The sequence below is a fragment of the Notechis scutatus genome, chromosome 1 (assembly GCF_049901735.1).
Source record: "Notechis scutatus isolate UNSWTSFEM ecotype Mainland chromosome 1, rNotScu1.2, whole genome shotgun sequence".
In the NCBI taxonomy this organism is placed as follows: Eukaryota; Metazoa; Chordata; class Lepidosauria; order Squamata; family Elapidae; genus Notechis; species Notechis scutatus.
The window spans coordinates 287635489-287662205 of record NC_142009.1 but is presented as its reverse complement, the minus strand read 5'-3'; the positions used below and the strand labels follow the sequence as shown (position 1 = coordinate 287662205).

Genomic DNA, 26717 nt, shown 5'->3' with positions numbered 1-26717 from the left:
AATGTAGCAAGTCTAAAATCCAGAGGAGTTTCTGGTAATTAATTTTCAGAAGGACAAAAGGTAATCTGGAAAGTTGAAAGGAAGATTTATAGTACAAAGGGAGGCTGGAAAAATTGACCCTTATTTGGAAAATGTAACAGTAATTCTATTATGTTTAATAATAATTTCTAGACTATATTTAATACACCAGTAGCAAGTTAAATAAAATATTACTGACATTTGTGAATACTTTTTCTGTGCTTTTGACCCAGCATACTGAATAACCAGAAACAAGTCAGTATGTGCAAGAGTCAAATCCGGTTGAAATGACAGAATTATAGCATGGTATTTTTGGTCTGTGAGAACATAATTTTGTTTCATTCCCATAAACTGAATGTTAGGCCTAGGTATATGATATGTTTATTTATAGAGCAACTATAGGATCATAAACCCACACTCCAATTTTTGTTTGCATGTGCCTTCACAGCAGTATTGACTCCTGGAGTCTGCCTGGACTAGTCCCTGCATTTTTTTTGCGTGAGATTTCAGAAGTTGTTTGCCCTTTTTGCGCTGAGAGTGTGCCTGGTCCAAGGTCACCCAACTTTGTGCCCAAGGCAAGAGTTTCCTGGTTTTTAACCTGGTACCTTAACCATTACACCAAACTTTCTCTTTTAGCTTCATTATAAAAAAATAAAGGAGAAATCATTATCCTGTTTCATACCTTGATTTATTACATATGAAAATACAAAACATTTATTTTTTTATTTGTCAATTGCTTACAAGATAATAGGTATAAGTAAAAACATAGTTATGAATACATGGATACATATAAGAAAAATAAAAAATATATAAAAGAAACAATAGGACAGGGACGGTAGGCACGTTGGTGCGCTTATGCACGCCCCATAATGAGCATGTGGAATTAGAAGTCATACAAATGAAGTGTGGGAATCAAAGAATGATAAGAGAACATCCGACTGGTACCATTCTCATACATTAATTCAGTTTCAGTACATATCACCCCTACTATCCTACCCTTTGGTAGACCAATCCACTTTCACTGAGAGGTGTCAACTAATGAAAGATTCTTGGGGTTAATCAACATATGGTAGTATTGGAGCATTGCTGTTGCTCTGGTATTCCTCCGTCTGCACCATCAGGCTGTTTCAGAACCACGGGATGGATGAAGTATTTGCAAGCCAGCTGGTCAGTAGAAAACTGTGCTGAGTTTCAAGCAGCTAAAAGGATCTGTAAATCATGGCTGAATGAATGACTCTAGGATTTCTAAGTAGGTATAAGGAGATGACTGCTATAATATGGGAAGTTCTGAAAAAGATTATTAATGGGATGAATAGTGACAACCAAGTCAGTGACTGGCCTTGATTTAGGAGCTTCTTTCTTACGTAACAGGTTGTCCCATTTTACAAATAACTACCTAATAAGCAGCAGGGTTAGAAACAGTGAGTAAATCTGCAGCAAATTTTTTTTAGCAGCGGCAATAGCATTGTCTTCTAAAAAGATTTTTTTTTATTATTTAAATTTGTAATTTTGGAATAATATTCTGCATATCTGCCATTTTTATTACATAATGATATGAATGCATATTTCCAGGTGAACATATGCCAGTTGAATTATGCATTTATTTTCTTAACGGTTGCTCCCTAATACTGACATTTGAATTCTAAAATTTATTGGGCTCCTGTGAGACTCTGAACTGACAAAGATTCTATTTAACAACCTGGTCTTGAAAAATGCTTTATAGTCAAAGATCTTAAATGAACAGCAACTCTGTGTAAATGATACTCTCTTTAATAATTGCTCTGAAGGGCAACTTTTGCCAATCCAGTTCTTGTAAGGCATGTTGGAAATTGAGCCAATATTGGTAGGAAAAGCTGTTCTACATAATTTTGTCAGGTTAATCTTTGGCCTTTCCCTAGTGCCAGAGTTTTATTGATTTTAACTATATTTGTTTTATATGATGAGATCAAATGGTGTCCACATTAAGATCCAGCTTTAAAAATAAACACTACATGATTGCAGCATAAATATATTTTCGCATCTTTAGTTTAATATAGGCCTACAAAATATGGAATGGTCACAATAATTATTTCATAAGGAGGATGTCTTATATTTGATGAGGACATTTGGAGCATACAATAAAATTCAAGAATAAGCAAGCTGGTGCTACAGTTGTTCCAGACCAACATGGATAATGGAAGGGGTTGTGGGAATTAGACTGAAACATTACAAAGTGACAGGGTTATGTGTAAGGTTTTTATTAGTTTGTCTTCACATAACTTTGTCACATGGCATGAAAAAGTTATAAAGTATAATTAAATGAACTGAAAGTCAGTGGATATGGCAAAATATGATAATATAATTTAAGACTAGTTCTGACTCTATATTCAAATTTTCAAACTATTTTCAAATGAGATTACAATAATATCTGTACAATAATTACTGTACTGTATTAAGTATGATGTTAGGGGAGCCTGGGGAAATTTGCTCAAGCTATTAGTTCCATTCACATATTACCACAACTATTTATATACCAAAACTGGTAATAAATACTTTAAGGTACATAGATGTTAGTTTATATCCTGCCTTCCCTTTAGGACCTCAAACAAGTTTAGAGTTTGGAAAGCTGGAGACTTCAGACCTCCTCTCTCTGATACCCTCTGTGTCTTCATGACTTCTGTTCTGATTTAGCAACATGGCATTTCCTGCTGCAACTTCCAAAGCACATGAGTGTCTGTTTATTAGTCAGGGTGCCTGCAATTTAAACTCCTTTTCTGGTGATAAAAATGTAAAAGGATGAAATAATTTATGTAATACAACTTCACGGCTATCTAGCTTAGAGATAGGTCACTAGAGATTGTCTTCTTTTTGGGAGATACAACAATCCTATTAGAGATAAACAAAATCAAACTTTATAAAAAGAAAGAAAAGTATATTCCATCTTTTTGACTTTAGATTTTAAGACACAGTAACTCTGTGTTTTGGAAACAAATGATTACATGCAGAGGAAGGAAATGCAGACTTGCCATTATCAGGATTTTAGCTTAATAGAATAATGACAATACAATACAACAGGACATGCAAAGGAGATGCTTCAGGAATAGCACAAGATGGCAATGTCTGCTACAAATGGGACAAAGCCTCTTAAACAGTTTGGAACAGAAGTAAGTTCAGTATTTCAGAATGCAAGTGATTACTGTACAGAAATATTTTAGCTTAATATTAAGAGCCGTGGTGGCACAGTCGTTAGAATGCAGTACTGCAGGCTATAGTACTTCTGCTGACTGCTATCACTGACTTAAGGTTGACTCAGCCTTCCATCCTTCCGAGGTTGGTAAAATGAGGACCCAGATTGTTGGGGGCAATATGCTGATTCTGTAAACCGCTTAGGGCTGTAAATCACTGTGAAGCGGAATAGAATAGAATAGAACAGAATAGTTTATTGGCCAAGTGTGATTGGCCACACAAGGAATTTGTCTTGGTTTTAAATACTCTCAGTATACATAAAGAAAAGGTACATTCATTAAGAAGCAAGAATTATAACGTACAACACTTAATGATAGTCATAGGGTACAATCAACAATCAAATCATACTAGGAAACAGTCAATATAAATTGTAAGGATACAACCAACAAAGTTACAGTCCTAAAATCACAAGTGGGAGGGGATGGGTGATAAGGAGTGATGAGAAGATTAACAGTAATGGTAGTGTACACTTTGTAAATAGTTGAACACTGTTGAGGGAAATATTTGTTTAGCAGAGTGATGGCTTTCTGGAAAAAAACTGTTCTTGTGTCTAGTTGTTCTGATGTGCAGTGCTCTATAGCGTCGTTTTGAGGGAAGGAATTGAAACGCTTTATGTCTGGGATGTGAGGGGTCTGTAAATATTTTCACAGCCCTCTTTTTGACTCGTGCAGTATATAGGTCCTCAATTGAAAGCAGGTGGGTAGTACTGTATTTGCCGGCGTATAAGATGACTTTTTTGCCCTGAAAAACATGCCTCCAATTGGAAACGAGGCTCGCACCGCCCGAGCTCCGCTGAGGTATCCGGCTGGGGCTGTCAGGAGTTGTTACCGCTGGCGCGCCCAGTCCCGCGTGCCTCGGGAAGGGAAAGGGAAAACCAGGAGCCGCTGCTGCCATTGCAAGCGCCGCCGCGGCTCTTCCTGTTTGCCTTTCCCTTCCCGAGGCAATGCGGACTGGAGCCAGCCGAGCCGCGCCAGCGGTAACAACTCCTGACAGCCCCAGCCGGATACCTCAGCGGAGCCCGGGCGGTGCGAGCCTGCTTCCTTGGGAGCTGGGAGAAGAAGGCTGGCTGCTCCTTTCGGCTTCACGGATTCGCTTTCCACGGTGCACAAAAAGTGCCTCAAAAAAAAAAAGTGCAAAAGTGGAAGGCGTGCGGAAGAGGGGCGAGTATATAACAAACTATATTTTGAGTGGAAATGTTGGGGGTCGCCTTATACGACGGGTCGCCTTATACGCCGGCATATACGGTAATTGTTTTTCTGTAGTCCTAATTATCCTCTGAAGTCTGTGTCTGTCCTGTTGGGTTGCAGAACCAAACCAGACAGTTATAGAGGTGCAGATGATAGACTCAATAATTCCTCTGTAGAACTGTATCAGCAGCTCCTTGGGCAGTTTGAGCTTTCTGAGTTGGCGCAGAGAGAACATTCTTTGATGTGCTTTTTTGATGATGTTTTTGGTGTTAGGTGTCCATTTTAGGTCATGTGATATAGTAGAACCTAGAAATTTGAAGGTCTCCTGTTGATACTGTGTTGTCTAGTATTGTAAGACGTGGTAGTATGGGAGAATTTCTTCTAAAGTCTTCCACCATTTCTATGGTTTTGAGTGTGTTCAGTTCCAGATTGTTCCGGTTATACCATGAGGCAAGTTGTATAACCTCCTGTCTGTATGCAGTCTAAGTCTGTATACAAGTCTAAGTGCTATTGCTATTAATGAATACACATTTCCTATCTTGTACAGATAATATGAAAAAGACAAGAAACAGTAGTACAATATAGTAAAGCAATAATTAAGCCTAATATAGCATCCAAGGTAAATATTTTCATCTCTTTCCAGAGATACCAGTTTTCAGCAACAGATTTTCTTTATGCCTCAATTATTGCTGGACTTCCCATTTTTCAATTATTACAATAAGTTAATTCTAAGGGTGCTCTGGAGATGGAGAACCACAATCTTTTACTCAACCTCAGTACTCAGTTTTTACCTTTGTTGCTTCTTCCAGTTCTATCTGAAGATTTCTAAAAGGATTCAAACCTTCTCTCTCCAAAAGAGAATATCTAGGTACGTCTCTATCTATATGACAAACAACATTTCTCCCTTCTGAAGTGGTTGGTAGTCTTTTTGCAGGTGGATTGGCTATCTGGGACTCTGCACTTATAATTTATCATTATAACCAACAAACATAGTACTTTTTCCTTCTGTTTTATCTCACAACTGTCATTCTGCAAGGTAGGTGAGACATAATGATTGGCCAAAATCTTCCTTGTAGCTTCTATGCCTGATAGTGAATTTGGGTCTAAGCCTCCCCAGTCCTACTCTAATACTCTGAGCACTTAGAATTTGAAATAAATGCAGCCTGAGTTTCACAGAGGGGAAATAAAGATCTATGGAGAAAAAGGAAGTAATTAAAAACCTATATTTTTTTAATCAAGAAGCTTCATGGGTATGAGAAAGAAGGGTGACATTTATTTCAATTGTTAAGGAATCTTCTGTACCTCTTTAATAGCTATGCTGACCATGCATACATCAAGACAATAACAAACAAATATCATTATTCACAATCATTCAGTATCACTCATATAAATGTGTGATTTTTGCATTTGTACTTAAATACTTTTTCATTCTTAACTTTACACTATTGAAATCATTGGTTTATTTATTTTAGAAAAAGGAGTTTAACCTTTGTAGTTCATCCAATTAAAGACCTTTATGATGAGATGCTAATGCAGAACTTGTCAGCGCCATCTTCAATAAAGATTTTTTGGGAGATAGACATTTCTTTCACTGATATATTCTCAAAGTGGAATATGAATCAAGAGAAGTTGGTTGCAAATAATCGGTGCAGATTATTAATGTTGACTAGAAGCTGCAAAGCACCATTTTCCATTAGCAAGTTCTTTAACAATCAGCTGCACAGAATGTCAAAGAGAATTCAAGCTATGAAAACCAGCTTGAAACTATTATTTTTCCATGTTTTTAAAAAGACACCTAAATTGTTAATTTTAAAAAAAAACAGCAACTGTGGCAGTATGTCTATTGATAACCACTATTTGCATTTTCATCCATTTCACTTGTACAAATGAGATAATTATTGGCTAACTTTATATATAATGTATCTTCAATGACAAAAGTTCCTTAGGAATATTGTTATATTTCTAGAGACTAAACTGTAAAAATATCACCGAAACAGCCCATTTTTGTGAGTCCTCATTAAATAACAAAGACATAGTTAAAAGAAAGAGGATTTACACATGGGACATTAACAATACTATGTATTTCTTCCAGCTAGGCCTAGTCAGGAATATATAGTTATCACTATTTATTTTAGTTTTCTGGAAAATGAATTTCAAATCTGTAGATGCATGGAAACATACTGCTTTTTAGTGATTAATATGAAATAAAAAACTATTGTAAGCATACACTTGTTTCATGACTATTTGCTTGAAATGTATTAACATCATAAGGGTAAAATTTCAAAATGCCATTCTGTATTTAAAGTCTACTACTTACCGCTTGCAAGTATGGCAATAATGCTGTATGCAACTTAGAGTTTAATGGCAAATATATTTAAAGCATTTATTTAGGGTTAGACTTTTTCCTTTACTGAATCATCTCTCTCTCTCATCTCCATCATCTATCTATTCATCTTCTATGTCTGCCTGCCTGCCTGCCTACCTACCTACCTAATATTTCTGCCATGATGCAAGCCTGAAACAGTATTTCATTGCTAGGATTTATTCAAAATGATGCATGTTTATTTTATTATTCAGGATGCATTGTGAACAATTTAAGCGTTGATAGTTCATTTAAAATAATAAACATAAAATAAAATACAGCAAGCCTTGATTATACTGAAGTATCACCATCCCCTCCAAGAGTTGTTTTTAATTGCTTCTGGAAAGAAGTTACAGAAAGAGCTTCAGCAAGTGTCACAGTATAAACATGTCAGAGTCATTAGGAATCAGATGGCATACAAGTTTAATAATTTGTTTTTGTTATTATTAACCAGTATGGTTAAATTATATGGGACTCAATGGCAATAAATAAGTTGGAGAAACAATCATGTATCTCTTTTATTCTTTGGTAAAGGTTTATAAAAATGAAGCTAACAAAATGCAGTAGTTACAGTTGCTAACTTCAGTGTACCTTTCAATGATTTTTGATCTGAAGATCTTTATATCCTGTTTATGAATATCTTTCTGATTGCTGATAAATATTTATCAATGAACAAGATGAACAATATTTTCAGTGATCCATACATTTTCCCCAGGCCACTTGAAAGCATTTTATAGTGGTGAATAAGGTGAAGAAATTACCAATCCAAATCTTAAATTATATTCAAAAATCACCTCAGGATTTAAGTGTAAACAATGGGGCTACACTGCTTTTCTTCACAGAATTTCATTTCTATTAATATTGGACTGAGATCCTGGAAAGGCATCACATATATGGCTAGATGGCAAGTTGATTACTGTAATTTCATTTATAGTCCATTCTGTCTTTAAGGAGGTGATATACATGGACTTCAATCTGTTTTATTATTACAGTAACTCCATAACATTTGGTTTGACTGTTAGTTTGTGACTGAACTTAGGATAATCAGTGAACTAACAGTTGAATAGCAACTTGTACCCATGTTTTTGAGCCTTATTTGGCTTATAAGCAGTTGCACCAAGCTAGCTCAATCCTTAATTGTCTCCCTTACAATCCTCATTTTATTCTTGAAGGACAGTAATAGCTGCAATGTTCACCTGTTTTGAAATGTTTCTTTTTCTATTTCATATACAACATTATAACAAACGAAACAAAGAAAAATTATCTCAATTTTTGAAAGTAAACAATGAGACAAAATTTCTGTTACAAAGACTGAACCTATATTGTAAAAATTGGATTTATGACAATGTAATAGGATAGGTATTGCCATGGCATCACATATCGCACCATTTTCTTATATAACTCATTACATGTGAGACTTGAATAATAATTCTTCATCTTCATCACAGCAAATCAGATCAGACTGCTTAAACTTTCCCCCCCAGTATTTGTTAGTAATCTTATATGCCATTTAAAAACAACAACAACCACAAACCATATTTTTCTGTTTGACAACTTAAACAACTAATTTACTACCAATGCATTTATTTTTCAGATTTAAAAATATGGCTGTACGCGTTTCTATACTGGCCATTCTTTAAAAGTGGGTTAAGAAACACATTAAAACTGAACACAGTCAACTTGCAGTAAGCATTGTTATCATTTTTTTAAAGCACTGTTGGCATAAGAACTATTCCACTACAGATTGCTTCAAGAAAGCTCTCAGCAAGTATATCATCAGAAGGAGCAACAGTTTAATATTTTCCCAGGCAGTCAAATATAAACTGACACCAGGAACCAAAGGGTAGTAACTACAAAGTAAAAATTATTTCTGTTTAATGTAAGTCTCCATAACAAAGGAATCAGCATTAGGATTCATAGTTCAGAGTGCTGTTATACATAAGAAATTAAAATGATCTCAAGAATCTGTTTGATACAATACAGCAAATATAATGGTGGCTGAGACTGCAGTCCACCAAACATTTACTCCGAACTAATATGACTGAAATGTACAGGTTTCTCCAGAATTATATATTATACCTTTAAAAAATGAGACACCCTTGTGACAAGATACCAAGATATTAATGCATTATATAAGATTGGGTTAGATCAATTTAGAACTGATGGAAGAATCTCTTTGATATGACCTCCACAGCAGATCATGTGCAGAGAGATTTAAGATGATGAGAGTTACAAATATAAACTGATATATCTAATGGCAGGTTATTAAGGTGTCATTTTAGGGCGACTGAAACTTGTGTCTGCAAACAGATTAAGAAATCTGATTTTTTTGCAGTTTAAGTTATGGCTTAAATGATTTGCATTAAAAATTACTACACCCTCTTCACTCAGCAGCCAATTGCAAATCCTTGATGACATCATCTGGAATCCTTTTTATGCTATCATCTAGATGTTAGCCTCAACATGCCAGCATTCAGCATTTGCTTAATAATATTTTAGTTTCATCTGCACTGTATATCTGTAGAAAATCATAAGTATAAAAATGTGCCATCATTTCTTTGGATTACTAGGGTGCATATACTCTGTCATATAATACTTGTTCCTGAGTTGATCTTCTAATATGATTCCAGTGATATTATTGTAGAATTAATTAATTTATTCTTATTGCTTTATAATTAATAACAAAAAAGAAAAAAGAGCAAAACCCCAAAATAATAGAGCTAGTGGAAAACAAAAAATGCTATAACAAAAAAGTGAAGAAAATATGACCCAAAGAAAAGTATTATAGTATGTCATTATAACAATAAATAGTTACAATTCTATATATACTTGTCTAATGCAAACATTGAAGAATTAATGCTTTCGAGTTGTGGTGTTGGGTTACTTGAGAGTTCCTTGGAGCACAAGGAGATCAAATCAGTCAATCCTACAGGAAATCAACCCTGACTGTTCTTTGGAAGGATAGATACTGAAACTGAAGCTGAAGCTCAAATATTTTGGCCCCCTAATGAGAAGAGGGAATTCATTGGAGAAGACCTCATGTAGGGAAGGATTATGGGCAAAAGGCAAAGGGGATAGCAGAGAATGAGATGGTTAGATAATGTCATTGATGCAATGAACTTGAATTTGGGCAAATTCTGGGAGATAGTGGAGGGCAGGGAGCCTGAGGTACTATGATGTCACAATGAGTTAGACATGACTTAGCAACGGAACAACAACATTGCAAATATTATTTATGCAACTTTTTAAACCCACTGTATTCTGTATAAATGAGGCCTATATTATATATAGATGCCATCAGGTCTTCAATCCATTGAATAAAAGGGACCAACACGTATCTTTCCAATGCTGCAATATCAGTCTTTTAGTCATAATAAGAGCACATAGTTAGGATTGGGGTTAGGTTTAAGGTTGTGTTATCCAGTTGTCTATACTAGATATGTAATTAAAGAGAATATTGTACTATACTAGATACCATATACTATACTAGGTATATAATTCAAGAGATATTATCCTCTACATATTTTATTTTTTGTTGGACAATTATATTTATATAATTCACTACTTGCTCCCAATCACATAGATTATATTTATCATTTAAGACACCGTATGTTAAAAATTGATCCTTATCATCAGTTAGTCCAAAGTCAGAATTCCCCACTTCTATCCTCTATTTTCAAAGTTGGGTTTCCTCATAAATTCAAATTGGCATGGGAAAAAGTGTCAAATCTTTTTTTTTAAATTAAACAGTAAATTCTATAACTTTCTAAATGACCTAATTGTTTCCAGAGATACTAAAATTCTATCATGTTTAGATCCTAACACTGTCCATCCAACCAAAGGTACTATATCTGTATATTCTAAAGTTGCTCAAATCAGAAAAAAAACAATTTATTGGCTTCCATTATTTAATGCTTGACAATAAGTAAGTGTTATGATATAGTTCCAGATTCAGAGAACTGAAACCACCTTTATATATCAATAGATGGGAGTCATTAAACCTCACCCTTTATATTTATAACTTATATTCTGAGAGGAAATTGTCTTGTATTCTCAAAATATATTCTTTGTTTAGAAAATTTCTATGGGGATTCTTCAATTTTGAGAATATCTTTACAAAAATAGCAATTATCAATTGTACGTATTTAATTAATTTCTATAATATGCAACATGTTTTTTGGGTTTTTTTTGGTTTTACTACTAAATTTTCAGCATTGAAACTCTGCCATTTTATTTTCCATAAAGTCTACCTCAATTGAAGTTTGACTCCTGCTGACCATATGGATGTAATCATATTAGTTTTCAGCAACAATGTAAAAATGATTTATTACTGTCACCTTCTTAGATGTTTTTGAATGTCCTCTATAATCCTGAATGATGTCTCATCCTAGTACAAACCAGATCTGGCATCGCTTAGCTTTTTAAAGATCACTCAAGATGACTTAGGTGCTGCCACCTAAGTCTTGATTCTTGAATCATTCATGTCAATTGGATGGACAAAGCCTCACCAAACAAAGCTTGTCTAATTGTAGATTGTGTCACAGATAATAGAGCTATGAATTATTCTAAGTACAATGTTCTATTAATCCACTGTTCTCTACCATTCTCCTGTAACATATCAATCCATAAGACATTTTATTATATCTTTGAACCACATTGGCCCATACTATGAAAGCAATTGCCAACTCTCTGTCTCTATACAACCTATGTAATACGTTGATATTTACTTTTTCATGATAATGAATTCCAGCCGTCACTAACATGGGTCACATTGTGCATCATAATGCTTAGGATTTCTCTGTATTTTGCTGCATTATAATGGTATGTATATAATAAATGGAATCATAACATTAAAAAACCAGCATTTTTCCAACTAGAGAAATGCACTCGAAAGTGACCGGCTGGGCTGAGAAGAGGACTTCGACTACCATAGTTTGGAAGCACATCTTTTATTTATTTGTTTGTTTATTTTATTTTTATTTATTTATTTATTTTGTCAAGCATGTTTGATAATATACATAAGTATAAACATGATTATTAATACATGAAATAGATACAAATAAAAGGCAGGGACGGTAGGCACGTTGGTGTGCTTATGCACGCCCCTTACAGACCTCTTAGGAATGGGGTGAGGTAACAGTAGACAGTAATATATAAGCTTGAAAATGAATTTCAGGATCATGTTTGAGGGTAGCATCCATTTACATGATCTTTATTATTCTAGTGTCTAATTTAGTGCCTGCTTTCTGATGCCTAGTCATTGTCTAAAGCATTTCCTAGGTAAATGCTGGCTTATTAATACAAATCATCCTTAGTTTCTGGTAAGCACTGAAATCCAAGGGAACAGCCAACTTTTACATTTTTGATAGAATACATTTATCTTACAAACCTCAATCTATATTTTACTTTTTATAGGAAAGGTTTGAAATTACCCTTTAAAAATAACAGCTTATTTTCAAGAAACCTGAAAGCTTTTGGTGCTAGAAAATGGTAGGATTCTAATGAAGGAAACATTAGCTCTAACACTTGCCAGCTCACAACAATCCCTGCTGTTAGATCTTTTAAAGTAAACATAAGCTTTATTAAAGGCCCTTTCTTTATCTTCAACAATATATACCATTGCTGAATTGTCATAAACATATTTGGGATAAAGTGGAATGTGTATGTGTACATGTGTATATAAGAAACATTACAGCCTGATAAAAACTGCCAGACTTTCAGACTGTGGGAAGAAAAAGAGTAAATAAATGAAATAAATCAATACTAGATTTTCTGTGTGCCTAGGCAAAGATGTCTCCCAGAAAGATAACCAATATTAAGTATTATTCAGAAGTGTAATATCTCCTATTATGGGAGTTAGAAATAAAAATATTTTAACTATTGTATTTGATGTAGCCTTTCCTAGGTGATTCTCAATATGGTGAACAAAAGATAGATAAACAAACCAACAAATTATACTAACATGTTTTATGCATAGAGAGAAGAAAAAATGAAGTCACCTATATAATTATCTGCCATAAACTTAGATTTTCACAGTCGTTCTAGATATTAAAGAGTTTTTTTTTAATGTAAGCCTAACTTTTATGTTATAATTATTCCTGCAGTGGCTCTAAAAAAACAACAACGAAATTGTCAGGCTTAAGCCAAAAGACAACACAGTGAGATCCAGTTGAATCCAGTTCAATTATTTCAATCCAGTTATTTGCCTACACCTAATAGACAGAATCTTGTCAGGCTAAAGCGATAACCTTCTAACCTTATACTGTACCTTGGGAGATTCTATGATGTGGCTGCCCTGTACCTATTTCTTCCTCCCTCCCTGATCCAGTTTAGGACTGTGCAGTCTCTTGCATTGGGCCCTTCTCTGGAATGGGCTGCCTCCTCCCTGGGAAGCCACAGTGCTATTGCCAACATCCCCCACCTCCACTTCTCCAGCTGCACATTCCATCACATAAGTTTCCTGGGTTGTATCCGTTAAAATTCATCTTTTGTTTTCCAGTGGTTTTGAAAGGCAAATAGTTAGGCACCCCTGTCTCTGAGTTGTAGCTAGGAGTAGCCTGACTTTTTTTTAATATATAGAAGGATTAAGAAGATGAATGAAAAAGAGACATCCTGCCATGATGGGTACTCAGAGAGAGTTATTACAACATTGGAAATAAAAACTAATTAAAACAAGATAAGGAAAAGGGAAAAAGAGACTCATCAGTACAACATTAAACAGGTACTCCTTTATTTTTATGGATCTCTGTGTTGTGAGTTAAATGTTTCTTTTGTAGCAGATTTAGGTTGTATTTGGATTAGAGGAATACAAGATATCCACTATGCAAAAGGATGCAGCAAAGCCTTCAATTGAGCATAATGGCAGATACTGAGTAGCATCATCACCAAAAATAATATGGAGTCGCCTAGCTTTGTTGTAACCTGTCTTTTCAAATATCTTTAATTTCCAGAAATAAGAAATCAAGAGAGCTAGACTTTTGCACAGACAGAGAGACAGACATTATTTCCAAAATTTAATTTACTTTGATATTGTTTGGGATCTAAATTAACTTTATAGATAAGCATTTTCTGCTAAAGCAAGGACCCAACCCTGTACTCAATCTTCTTTCCTTTTCTTTTGCCATACCTCTCTTTCCTTTCTTAAGTCTTTTTGAAAATTGGATTCCCAACCCTTTTCAAGAGGCAATTTCCTGAATGACTGATAGAAGAGAAAAACTATTCAATATATGAAGAACAATCACATTAGCTGCCTTAAATGAATGAAATGCTATTTAAACTGAAACACATTTTGTTTCTTACTGGTTGTGCCCACTTCTTTGTCTTAGCTGTGTAATGTCCACTTTTTGTATTGCGTCTGCAAGCAAACAATTTAGATGAAGTATGAATCTTGGCCAGGAGAAGGTGTATGCACTTCTGCTCTTAACCCAATCAAAATCCAGATAATTGGTTATGGAAAAAAAGGCCATTCAACTGCTCATAACGAATATTCTTTGTATAACTTTGGTAGGAATTTATGAATTTTGACTTGGCAAAAGATATAGCTGCTGGAGCACCTGTTAGGGTTTGGAGATTCAACTCAACAGCAGCAAAAGCTGCCTAGTTCCCCAAAATATTGTCATCCACAGTAGTAAGTGGGTGTATATTTTTACTTGTTCTTTTCTGAAGCGATTAAGAATATTTTAATTAGGTATTAATCAGAGGGTGCTGGAGGTGGAATAATGGATGGGCAACATATTTTAATGGGAAAAAGTGGTTTAAAAATATCTAAATGGCTGTTTTCTCCGAGCACTGTATTGGAACACCTTTTGGCATTTTGTTTCTCTACCAACCAATTAAAAATAAGAAAAAAGTTTTATTATACTTCAAGAACTGATTAACATGAAATTTTATTTTTCATTTATCTAAGGATTTGCTTGACAGAATATGTTTGAACCAACTTTGCTATAGATTTGTGTTAATATTTGAATCTCTGTTACAGAAATATTTTTAAATACATGAACTATTGCTAAAGGAATCTTTATTTTCTAACTGTAATATTCCAGTTGCGAAGTGTCAGAATTTTGATCATATAACCATGGGGATGCTGTAATTTTGTAAGAGTAAAAAATTGTTATCTCCCTTTTATCAGTGCTATTGTATCTTTGAATGATTACTACCTTTAGTGTGTTATTAAATGTTATAAGTCAAGGACTACCTGTATGTATGGGCAAAAGTTTGATTAGTATAATAGGCCATAATCCAATCAAATGATTATGATAAATTCTTAGATACAAAACCAGAACAATCAACAACTGGAGCACAGTCAGAAAGAACCAGCCAAAGAAATGAATTTGGAAGAACTTCTGGACTCCTCTAGATTCTGGGGAAAGCAACATTTGAGAGTATGGGAGGTTATATGAAGTATGGTATTGCAGATTTAAGATTTTTGAAGAATTAACAATATTTGGGCTTTGAGGAAAGACACAGTAACAGTATTTAAGTCTGTGCCAGGCACCCTCCCAATGTTGCCACCAGCTGTTGATTAGTGCTTAACTACTCATGATGACTCCTTCTCCAAGGTTCTTAGGTTGCATTCTGGACTCCACAGGGCCAATGGTGTTAAGCTGATGCCTTGAATTGCAGACTTTAGGCCTTGCTTTCATTTTGAATTCCCCCCTTCCCCTTCTCAGCTCTTTCTGAGCATTAATTTATGACCCAAGTAAATTAAAGGGGACATGATTCTGTATGCACATAGCTCTGTTTACGTATTTGAGCAATCTGTATAGCTTTGCTCAGGATCCCTAATAATGATTACCGAGTCCATTCACAAACAATATGTTCAAGCCAAGATGTATTCAAACAATTTAATGAACATCTGTAGGTCTGGGAAGAGGTCTTCCATTGCATTATTGCATCAACTGTAATATTTCATCCCCATGGTGCAGTGATAAAAATTTAAAACCAAGATTCATTAGACTCCTAAGCTAACTTCCAATAACAGTGAACAATTCAAAAATAGCTGACAGCTTTGCTGATTATATCACTGTTGATTTCTTTCTTTCTACATATGCACACAAATAGAAATGTGCATATGTGTTTATAATGGGTTTTAATTGCCCATTCAAGCCCAAGCCATCAAACTACCAAAATACTTTAAAATACTTTGCACTGCCACACAAGTAGAGTCAAAGTTCTTTCCTATCCACCCTTCTGCTTTTTGAGAAAATCCATGTCACTCACCCTTTACCATTTCAACTCTGACTATGGCAGCTATGATCCAAGGAATTAGGGAAGGGTAAAAGAGAATATGCTGATGCTGACTATAAGGATAAAAGTCCTGGTCCAGTGGAATTTGCTAAGGATGAGGGAATAAAAGGCAAGGTGGTATCACAGCAATATAGTCAAAAGTTCTGCTGCTTTGTATATGTGTATAATGTACAAAACCACTCAGTATTGCTGGAAGTCAGGCAGCCAATAAATTTATTTATTGATGATGATGATGATGTCTTGTTTGCAGTGCTGTGACTGGCATTTTGCCTTTTGTGACCCACAGTGGATACTGATGACTCTATGCCTGCTAGTATTGGCTCCATTTACTATTTATTTCCTCAGTGCAGTGGCTGAGGAGATCATGCAACTAATGTGTCGCATTAAGCTATTGTGTCTTTCAAAAACTGCACCACAACCATATAATTTAAAATGTTCTATCTGGAAAAACAGCCAAAAATTCACATGCTTGGGTTTTTCAGTAAAGAGTTATAACACAGCCTTTTATTTTGTCCACTGTCAATCAATCTAATCATTTTTAAATTGACTAACTTTACTCGTTTACTTAATGTCTATCAACTGATTGTTATGCTACATACAATTTATTCTAAAACAAGCATTTTTTTTGCTAGAGAGATTAGTTTTCTTTTACCAACTTTTCTTTTTACTATCTAAAATATGCTTCTCCCAAAATGCATTCTAAGATTAATCATATTACAATTGAAATAGAATATGATATTCCAGGACTATTGTCAATCCATTCATGTTCATGTATGTGTATGCAATTTAATACAATGTAATTTATAGTTTCACTTTCGCATACCCTTTCTTTGTTTTGATGTCAACAAACCAAGTGGCCTTTACATCAGGGGTGGGATTCAAATTTTTTAACAACCAGTTCTGTGAGCATGGCTTAGTTGGTGGGCGTGGCTTGGTGGTCATGTTATTGGTAGGCATGACCAACTCAATATTACTCACATCGAGGCATGCATCTCCTCGCCTGGCCTCTTCATGACTGTGGGGATGCTGCAACAGTTGTAAGTGTGAAAAATGGTCATAAGTCACTTTTTTCAGTGCCATTGTAACTTTGAATGGTCACTCTACACAAGCAAAGTACCAGCAAAGGAGGGAAAAAAACACCGGAGAAGTTCCCGAGACATGAAGTCTAGTCCTGCCAAGAATGTAATAAGGGTTAACGGAGAGGCAGTTTCTGTAAGGAACACCAGAATGTTTCCTTCCTGCCTTCCTTACAGGATTAGGCCAGTAATTTCTTCTAACAACCGGTTCTCCAAACTGCTTAGAATGTTAACAACTGTTTCTAGAGAATAGGTGCGAACTGGTAGAATCTCACCCTTGCTTTACATGCAGATCTGGAAAGTCGAATTCAAAACCATCAATTAGGCATGTTTTCCAATATGAATTTCTAGGTAAATGGGGCTTCCATGAATTATAATTGTACTCATGAACAGGGAAAGAGATAGTTACACCATTTGAGAGGAAGAGGAAAGTGGAAGGGAATATGTAAGCCTCATTCTGATAATGCCTATGCTCAGTTTTGCTCTCCCTGGAATAAAAGTTTTGTTCTGTGAAATAAATACAAAAAACCATATTTAGTAAGGGACTCCAAAACTCGAAACCATTAATGTCAGAAATGCTTATAACTAGTGCTTTATTTTAAAAATAATAATTTCACTACAGGGTTTAGTCAATAGATACCAATTAATAACTAAGATGCTCTGCAAAATGAAAATTACCAATTTATTTCCAGAGGGTTGAAACTCTGCAATTTGTATACTTTGCAAAAACAAAAATCACAGGAAATGCTCATAGTTTAGTTCACATAACAAAAGGGCCTGAGTAATTGGAAATGGGCTTTCCTAAAAAAGCACATTGTCTATCACTGTTACGGAAGGTATTTGGTCTTACAGTGCGTACCCTCTAGGAAACTCTGTCACCAAGACTGCAAAGAAAATAGTTGGGAACACAGGCAGCAATCAGAAGAAAAAGGATTGGTCAGGAAAACATTTTTTTTCAAAAAGGGAGGTGGCCAAAGAGAGCAAATCTATGGTGCAGGGAGAAATACGGATGGGCATAAGGAATGAGAAAAGCAACTAAAAACAACAAACTTGAGATAACAAACTTGAGTTGCATGGAAATCTTTCTTCCAGGGTCAATTTCTTAAGGTAGTGACATTGGGCAAGTGATATAATTCTTTGCACTGGCTGGCAGGTTTAAGAGGTTTCTGAGTTGGGAAGTTTTGAGGCCTGATTTTGTTTCACTCACACTTGTTGAAAAGACTGGAAGACTTCTGATTTGGTGGCAGAGAGGACAACAGAAGGGATTCTTGAGAGCTACGCAGACTCAACCATAGGCAGCTTTAATCTTTCTGAATTTTGCCTACAGTTAGTCAAGGCAAGATGGTCTCCTTAGTAGCATTTCTTTCCTTTCTCTCATTCAGCCTTTTTCTAACCCCATTTCACTGCACTTTCTAGTTTGCACCTCTTGTCATTTTTCCCCTACAGCTAGTAGGGTTTCTTTTTTTTTGCTTGGACAGTTCCCTCAGCTGCCTTTTCTAGGGTTGAGTCTCCTTTTCTTTCTTCTTCTGGCATTACCTCTGCCTCCTCCTGCTGTGACTTTTTTGCTCAAGAAGCCCTTGCAATTTGCTTTGTTGTTCCACAGTCAGCTTTTCTTAATTTGCTCCTCAACTCACTTTTTCTCTACTTTCTGAGTCTATTCGGAAAATCAAACCCCCCCCCCCACCCAACCTCCTTTCTGGTTTATATTCCCCAGAGAGGTAATTAAACATGTCCTTCTTTTTAACAGATTCTACTTGTCACAGAAAAGGGACTGGATACCTGGCTGGGGTTTCTGAAGTCCTATGTTGACTTGGATTCTGCCCCCACCTCCTCCCTCTCTCTCTAACCTGCTTTTTCAGCTAATGTCAACCCAAGCAGGCCTTGAATTTTTTTTCATTGAGGTCTTTATGACAACTTTCTGAACTTGCACCCTCATCATTGAATCTGTTTGTCATATTATTGAGCTCGTTATCTTTCTCCCCAGCTTTTACACACATAATTCAGCTAAAGTCAAATTGCCACACTTGCTTTCTGTTTCCCTGCTCATCTATCGAGTTGACTTCTATTAACTCTTTTTTTGAAGAAGGAGCTAAACTGTGAATAAGCTGACTCTTCCTATGATTTCATTCTTATTTTAAATCAACTTGCATGTGCTCCTTCCTGAATCTCCCAAGTTTCCGGAAATAAGCTGGGCAGGACTTTTAGAACCACAGATAGTTCTCAATTTATGACCATAATTGAGCCCAAAATTTATATTGCTAAGTGAGAAATCTGTTAAGTGACTTTTGTCCCATTTTTACGACTTTTCTTGCCACATTTGTTAAATGAATCATTGTAGTTGTTAAATTAGCAACAAGGTTGTTAAGCAAATCTGGTTCCCCATTGAGTTTGCTTATCAGAAGGTTGCAAAAGGGAATGACATGACTCTAGGACACTGCAACTGTCATAAATATGAGTCAAGCATCTGAAAATAAATCATGTGACCATGAGGATGCTGAAACAGTCATAAGTGTGAAAAATGATCATGTCACTTTTTTCAGTGCTACTGTAACTTTGAATGATGACTAAACAAACTGTTGTAAATTGAGGACTTCCTGTATACTGTTTGATATATATTTGCCTTTTCAACCTAGGTATGTGTGTGTGTATGAGTGTGTGTGTGTATGTGTGTATGTGTGTGTGTGTGTGTTTGTAGGTAGGTAGGTAGGTAGGTAGGTAGGTAGGTAGATAGATAGATAGATAGATAGATAGATAGATAGATAGATAGATAGATAGATAATACACATATGCATGTCAAAAGTTGATATCTATCAGCTTTCCTTTTGGTGAGTCTGTTTAGGAAGATGCCGATCAGAAGATTCAAATGCATATCAGTAAAGGAGAACATTTGTAGCACAGGGTTGAAATGAGGGGTCCTTGGTGCTCTCTGAGCTTGCTTGTTTCCGTGCAGACATCTCATTACCCAAACTATGATGTTATGATGTGCATTGATGATGTTACCTAGTTTGGGTAATGAAACGCCTGCAAGAAAACAAGCAAGCTCAGAGCGCACCAAGGACCTTTCAAATGAATATGTCATAAGTGATAATAGCATATCCAGGTAATAAACTGCAGTCTTTCAACCAGGTCCACCAGTGTTACTAGTCAAAGGATATTGAGGACAGTGATCTTTGACTCATACTAATGCAGAATCCATATAGTAACAATTGTCGGGCAATGACCTTATTATTTTACACAAGTACCATTACAATTGGATATCAACACTCCCTCGTCTTCCCGAGTAAATACCTTAATAGAAGTTTACAAAAGGCAGGAATGCAAGCTGAATTAATTCAGACACTGTAAGATGACACCGTAAGTTTTGTCTTAAGTCATTACTGGAGGAGTCAGGGTATCGGTTCACACATTATGTCATAAAATACTTTTATATACCACATTGTGCTAAATCAAAATCAAGCCAGTAAAACTTTGGTTTATATGATGTGTGAACCCAGTTTGAATGAACTGTTGCAGTTTTGTTTTGCTTTCATTTTGCCATTTAGAAGCCCAGCTCGATATAATTATAGTTCAGGAAGTTTCAAAACAACATTCCTCTTTCAAAGAAGAAAGCTTTTCTCCCCCACCCTCCTTCAACTTATTACTTAGCCTATCAGGGAAATTAAAAGTAAGGCAGGGCATTGACCTAATGTTCTCTATTGAATACCTCTTCATACTTTGAAGATTATTGGGTGCATTATCTGATAAAATCTGTGGCTAAATATACTCTCCAGTTTGCATCTATTTATATGGCTGAATAAATTGTTTTCTCTTTTGCCTCTGCCTGGATGTTCATTATTTGCAGTTCCTGCAGAATCAATTTGAACTGGCCAAAATTAGTGATAGAATTTATAGTATTCTATGAATGCCCTGTCAATATAAGCGCGCACGCACACACACACACGCACACACACACACACACACATATGGAAGAAAAAGGGAACAGTAATATTTATCTATATTAGCATGCAATGCATTGCCAATACAATAGAATTGTCACATTCATATCTTGAGAGATGTAATCGAGATAGCTACACATAGCATGTTTTCTTGAAGATGACTTTCAGTTCAGTAAAGCACTATTAGTAATAAAATTGTGCCACAGCAAACAGACAACACACATCAACTGCATTTTTATCTTTGTCTATGGCAATTCTTGCATGGGATTCTCCTGTAATAGAAACTATGTATTTTTGTTAAGAGATTTACATTCCTGTTTATCTTGGTGGTAGGTGTTTTTATTTTTGGTAAGAGTTTGTATAATGGACATCACATATTTTATTCTGCTTTGAAAAATACAATTTTGTAAATTTAACATGTTGAAGTATAAAACAAAAGAAAGAATTCTAAAGAAAAGACAGATGGGAGACTATCTTCTTCAAAATACAATTTCAGAGTAGCATACAGTTGCTAATAGGGAGATCCTAAAATGTTTTTCCTTGACAGACAAGAGGTGATAAATTGTCAGCATAAACTTCATCTTTGGTTACTCCTGTGATCTAAAGCTTTCCTGTGAGTTTTGTATCATCGAAGTCAACTTCTTATAACTGTACAAAAATTTATGAATGCATTTGACTATAAAATGACTGAAGGCATCCCATAATGCCTGTAGTTTATTGTGTATCAGCTCTCTTTTTTCAGTACAAGTAAAAGTTGCCTAAGATCTTCTTCTGTCTTTTAAAGCTATAAACAGATAGTTTTCACGGGTATTTACATGTATGGTATTCAGCTTTGTTCGGGTATTTTCCCACGTCATTATAGTTGTGCTTTTAAAGTTGTAGCAACGTTTCGGCAGAATCTCATCTGCCATCATCAGGCTTCTGTATTGTGTTCGATGAACACAATACAGAAGCCTGATGATGGCAGATGAGATTCTGCCGAAACGTTGCTACAACTTTAAAAGCACAACTATAATGATGTGGGAAAATACCCGAAAAAAGCTGAATACCATATATGTAGATCTAGGTGTGTTCGGGTCTTTTCCTGTGTAAGATTAAGACTATCTTGGCGACGTTTTGGTGAGGTCCCACTCGCCATCCTCAGGCTGGTGCTTTCGGCTTCGTGCCAGTGCAAACAGTGTGTGATCGGAGCTGCCGTCTCTCTATAAATACTGGTGGATGGGTGTGTGCTGGGCTGGTTGGCTGTGCTGCTGCCTCTTGATTGGTTGATGGAGTTGATGTTGGTATAATGAGCTGTGTGATGGCCTTGTGAGTTTTGTTGTGGAGATATCCTGGATCTTGTGCTTTAATCTCCTGGGTCGTTTGTGTTTTGATCTCTTTTCCATTAGCCTCCTGTGTTGTAATGGCTTGGGTAATGGGTTGTGTGGTGACCCATTACCCAAGCCATTAAATCAATGCTTTCAGAAGTTGTGGGTGCTCCAACACTGGAGATTTTAAAGAAGAGATTGGATAATCATTTGTCTGAAAGACCTCCAAGGTCCCTTTCAACTCTCTTGCTCTCTTATTCTGTAGCAGTGTATGATACCTGACACATATTTATTTATTGAATAAAGGAATTGGATGTAGCAAAACAAAACCTAGGTGCTAAATATAGGGAAGAGCAATAATGATTTGGCTCTGAGGCTTGATTCCAATCATAATCCTTCTGGTTCATTCAGCAATTGTTCAAAATTATGATAGCACTGAATGAAGGGACTCCTCAGGGGGAAAAAAACATGGCAGGAACAACTTATAGGATCAACTTGCAACCTTCTCTGCCAACTTTCCCATTGTCTTTGCTTGTGGCTGTAAATGACAATCACGTGACTGTAGCTTGCTGCAATATCATAATTGTGGACTGGTTGTAAGCCCTCCTACAGAGTAGAAGATTCCAGAGATCTCCTAGTCCACAGCATCTCTCTACCAATCCACTAGGGCCCCTGGCAGCCTGCACATGTTCCCTAGTGCCTGCCCTTGGCTCTTGCTGGCCCACCTGCAGCCCCTGCCAGCCCACTTGTGAGCTCTTGCCAACTTGCCCATGGGTCTTGCTGGTATGCCTGCACTCTCTAGAGCCTACCCACAAAATCTCCTGTAGAATTTGCACACCTCCTGACCTCTACAGTGATTGTGTGTGGCATCTCCACCCTCACTCCTTGCCTGGGACCCCCACTTCTTCCCACTTTATGACCTGAGTAGTCCTAGAATGCCAGAATTGCTGTTGCTAAACAATGTAATCACGCAGTATTGTGCTTTATGATCACATCATTTTACTGATGAAAATTAACTAAATGGGAAAATTAGGTTGGTAACTAGGGAAAATTCTGGTCCCAAATGCTATTGTAACCCAATAAGTATCTGTAATAGGCCTTCTATTGATATCTCACTTCCAATGTCATGATATTGTGATTTTTTTTTCTGAATTGAATAATGCAATTCATATATATTCTAGGTACAACAGCAAGTGACTGATTTGATTAAACAGGTTGATTGGATTATCAATTGATTGATTAATTGACTGATTGATTAAAGTTTTCAGGAGAACTGTGATTACCTCATTCTATAGTCCATAATGTAAGATAGTCTTGGCAGAATAGCAATAGAAACATTAAATTGGGTGTGTATCCATTTTTGTGTGTGAAAACATTATTGGAGATACAAAGATTTTTCAATTTTTTAACTTATACCTATTTCAAGATTATTTTAGTACAAGAATGTTGATTAGAGGTAATATATCCATCAATTTTCAATGTTCATTACAAATACTTTGGATGCATTCCAGTAATTAAATGTTTGCATATTATTTTTTATCTCATTTTATTGCATTGAATTAAATTTCCCAAAGAATATAATATGCCTAAATGCTGAGATAAAAATGGCTATTAAAGAAGTAAAGATGATGTTTAAATATTCACATTTCTATGATTTCTCCAAATATGAGGAATGAGAAGTTCTTACAAACTGAATTCTTCACATTCTGACTAAAAGAAAGCCAACTTCTATACAGTATAACATAAATAAATAATAATTTCATACCACTAAGGAGGTTGTATTTTAATACATATACTATACTATATAATAACAAGGGCTAAATATATAGATCTTCACTAAAGTTTGTGAAAACCTCAGTGTAGATCTATATATACTGAGACCTTTTTATATTATAGATAAATGTGTTAAATAAAGTCTCCTTAGTTTTCCCTAATAACTGCTTTCATAAAGACTAAACTTTGCAAGACGTTTTCTATTCCACCTTGAACACCAGACAATCTCTGCATCACAGTAACCAAGTTCTTTCTCAAGAACGTTCCCTCAGAAATGCCTGAGGTTATATGTAAATTGATGTTGAGAATATAATAGCCGACATACATGTTACTCAAAAGTGTCAGTAGTCAAACAATTTATTTAGTCACTTGACAGAAATATTTTACCATCGGTTGAAATTCAGGATTGAGTGTTTATTACACAGTCAACAATAGTTCAAGGTGTGAACATACATTTATTCTTATTTATCAGATTTATTTCTTGCTATTCTTCAGGAAACTCAAGGAGAGTTAGTCCTAGACTTTAACCACTATTCCACTCAAGCATTCAAGTCTTTTTCAAACTTTTTTTCTTCTATGTCTACATAGAGGGAAGTAAGCAGTGGGGTAGCACAAGGTTCCATCTTAGGCCCAGTACTCTTCAATATCTTCATAAACGACTTAGATGTGGGAATAGAAGGGGAATTTACCAAATTTGCAGATGATACTAAGCTGGCAGGAATAGCTAGATGATAGGCTCAAGATCCAGATGGATCTTGACAGATTTGAACACTGGGCCCTATCTAACAAAATGAAATTCAATGTACAGAAAAGTAAAGTCTTACACTTAAGCAAAACAACAACAACAACAACAACAACCAAAAAGTACATGTATAGACTGGGTGAAACCAGGCTTAATAGCAGTAACTGTGAGAGAGATCTCAGAATCTTAGTGGACAGCCAGTTAAATATTAGCTAGCAGTGTGCGGTGGCAGCCCGAAAAGCCAATGCAATCCTAAGTTGCATTAACAGAGGGATACAATCAAGATCAAGTGGAGGTACTAATACCACTCTATAAAGCCTTAGTAAGACCTAGAATATTGCATCCAGATTTGGTCACCACACTATTAAAAAAGATGTTGAGAGTCTAGAAAAAGAGAAGAGCAACCAGGATGATTAGGGGACTGGAAACTAAAACATATGAAGAACGTTTGCAGGAGCTGGGCATGGCTAGTCAAGTGAAGAGAAGGACCAGGGGAAACATGATAGCAGTGTCCCAATATTTGAGGGTCTGCCATAGAGAAGAAAGGGTCAAGCTATTTTTCAAGGCACCTGAAGCCCAGACAAGGAATAATGGATGGAAACTGATCAAGGAGAGATTCAACCTTGAAATAAGGAGACATTTTCTGACAGTGAGAGCAATCAACCAGTGGAACAGTTTGCCTTCGCAAGTTGCACGAGCTTCATCATTGGAGGCTTTCAAGAAGAGAGTGAACTGTCATTTGTCAGAAATGGTGTAGGGTATCCTGCTTGGGCAGGGGGGGGGGTTGGACTAGATGACCTACAAGATCCCTTTCAACTCTGTTAATTTGTCTGTCTTTTTATCCCAATATTAAGTCAGTGTTGTCATTTTGGAAAGTTTCTCTCTATTCCCTACTGTCAGCCATATGCAAAAAACAAACAAACACCCACTCTCTGCTATTACTGACCAGACACAAACTCTCTTATCTTAAATTTATATAGAGCAATTAAATATTTAATTATGAAGCTTAGAATTTGCCTATAAGAAATGATACTATATTGTATGTTTTGTACCACATGAAAGCATACTGAGTTCAGCATTAGAGGCAAAGCATTGAATTCTTTAAAAAAATAATTTCTTAAAAATATTCAAAAGTATTATTTGCATTTATATCAAGAAGAATTCCAGAGCATACATTTTCCTGGAGATGCCTAAGATGTTTCTTCTTCACAAAAAAGATTGTTTTAATTTTTTTCTTAAACTGAAAAATCTTATTTTTCCAGCATTTTCTGTCTGTTTTCATGTATTACCATCTTCTTTTATCTTTTGTTTTGTTTTGTAATAACTTGGTTCCTTTCTTTTATTCCACAATGAAGAATCAACACCAAATGTATAGAGGAATGCAAAGATAGCCTTGACCAAGCATATAAGAGCCATTAAGAGGCACATTAAGAAAGAGCAAACAACAGCTCTAAACTGGGAAAGGAATAGGCATGAGAAAGAGACTGAGTATAATCCCATCTTGATTCCGTTTCACATAAGGGAGGTCAATAGAAAGCCCTGGTAGGCTTTCAAGATCTTGTTAGTATATTCTACAAGTTATATTTCTGCAGTCTTTAGGGGTGACATAGGGTTGATAAAAGCTGTAAATACAACCTGGAAGTTTATTCTCACTATTATAAAACCATTGCACATAATGTGCATAATAGAAAGAGTGTGGTAGTTTTTTAAAAAAAGACTTATTCTATCATCTCCATTAAAGATCAAGTCAAGTTGTCTTAAATCTAATAGCAATAAGCACAAGCCATAACCAAAGAAAGAATTTGTGATTTTCATATTCTCAAGACCTGGCACAGAACTTTGGTTT

General features: G+C 35.7%; 1 protein-coding gene across 14 annotated transcripts in view; it reads right to left on the bottom strand.

The window, feature by feature from the left end:
- Nucleotides 1-26717, bottom strand: part of NPAS3 (neuronal PAS domain protein 3) — a 783057-nt gene that overhangs the window by 26410 nt on the left and 729930 nt on the right. The gene's annotated exons all lie outside the window — the stretch shown is intronic.